We start from the raw sequence: 2,009 nt of genomic DNA on the forward strand, positions 1-2,009 counted from the left end.
TCATTCCTCTTGATCAGTTGAAATTACATTGTTTTATAGACGCACCCATAGCTGATGACATCATTGATTATTCATTATGAATATTAATATTTACATTAACATTAACATTAATATTGGTATTATTATTATTAATATTGATATTATTATTATTATCATTATTATTATTATCATTATTATTATTATTATTATTATTATTATTGTTTCATTATTATTATTATTTTTATTATTATTATTAATATTTTTATCATTATTGTTATTATTATTATTGTTATTATTATTATTATTATTATTATTATTATTATTATTATTATTATTATTATTATTAGCTAAGCTAAAACCCTAGCTAGAAAAGCACGATGCTAAAAACCAATTGTTCCAACAAAGAAAAATAGTGAAGTGAAGAAATTAAATAGATAAACTACAAGACAAGTAATGAACAATTAAGAATAAAAAATTTACAAAACAGTATTAACATTGAAATTAATCTTCCATATATAAACTATAGAATAGTGTGCACGATTGTAGCCTTAAGCAAGAGAACTCTACCACAAGACTGTCTAAGACAATGTTACAGAGGTTATGGCACTACCCCAAGACTAGAAAACAATGGTTTCATTTCGGAGTGTCCTTCTAGAAGAGCTGCTTACCATAGCTAGAGTGTGTGACGGGCCGAGAGAGGAGTTGTGAAATCAAAGGCAGATTGGAAACGACTGAGTTATATTGTTGTGGAACACTCTCCTTATATACAAAACCTCAAGGCAACAGGACATGACAAGTTCACAAGACAGACAAAATCACAGAGGAAAAACCAGACTTGAATTTTCATGTTCGTTTTAGTACGAGGGAAGAGCGAAGATACAACCATAATATATACAAAAGGAATTAGGTACAATTGTGTGAAACACGGTTGGTACATGGCTCCCCCCCTAAAAATGACATACTGTACATGTTAAATAGGGCGCCCTGATCTAGAGAGGCGAACTGTAGGCGGGTCATCTGGCAGAAGATAAGCAGGTTTTAGACGATCAATGGAGACCCAGTCTTCTTTGCCCCGAATGTTTAGGAGGAATGCTTTCGGACTGCGTCGGATCACAAGGTAAGGTCCCGTGTAAGGGGGCGTTAACGGTGGCTTGCTGGTGTCGTTGCGCAGGAAGATGTGCGTTGCAGAGTGCAAGTCCGTTGGTATGTGATGCTTCGCTGGGGGCTTGTAAGTCTGGCGGCACGGAGTAAATTTTCCCACGACGTGACGTATGCGCTGGAGATCGTCGGAGGAGGTTGTAGAAGGAAAAAACTCGGCAGGGACGACCAACGGGTCGCCATACACCATTTCGGCTGCCGAGACGTCGAGGGCGTCTTTAGGAGTGGTCCTTAGTCCAAGGAGGACCCAGGGAAGCTGAGTAAACCAGTTGCAATCCTTGCAGCGGGACATCAAAGCTGCTTTGAGGGTGCGATGAAAACGTTCAACCATTCCATTGGCAGCGGGGTTGTAGGCCGTTGTGTGATGTAGGGTGATGCCCAGGAGATTCGCTAATGACGTCCATAATTGAGAGGTGAAAGTGGTTCCCCTGTCAGAAGTAATATGCTCAGGGATACCAAATCTTGAAATCCATCCAGAGAGTAAGGCAGATGTACATGAGGCGGACGTTGCAGTTTCCATGGGAATGGCTTCAGGCCAACGAGTGGAGCGGTCGATGACGGTAAACAGGTAACGATGTCCTTGTGATGTGGGTAGGGGGCCTACAACGTCGACGTGAATGTGTGCGAAACGACGCTGAGGTTGAGGAAAGGTGCCCACTCCTGAATCCGTGTGTCGATGTACTTTGGAAGTTTGGCAAGAAGTACAGGCACGGACCCAATCCTTAGCATCCTTAGAAATGCCGTGCCAAATGAACTTTGCCTTCAGCAGCTGTGCAGTAGAACGGCACGACGGATGTGAAAGGCCGTGGATGAAATCAAACACCTGTCGGCGCATGGGAGCAGGAATCCAAGGTCGCGGTCTACCAGTACTG

Source organism: Palaemon carinicauda, unplaced genomic scaffold (assembly GCF_036898095.1).
Source record: "Palaemon carinicauda isolate YSFRI2023 unplaced genomic scaffold, ASM3689809v2 scaffold12, whole genome shotgun sequence".
Taxonomy (NCBI): Eukaryota; Metazoa; Arthropoda; class Malacostraca; order Decapoda; family Palaemonidae; genus Palaemon; species Palaemon carinicauda.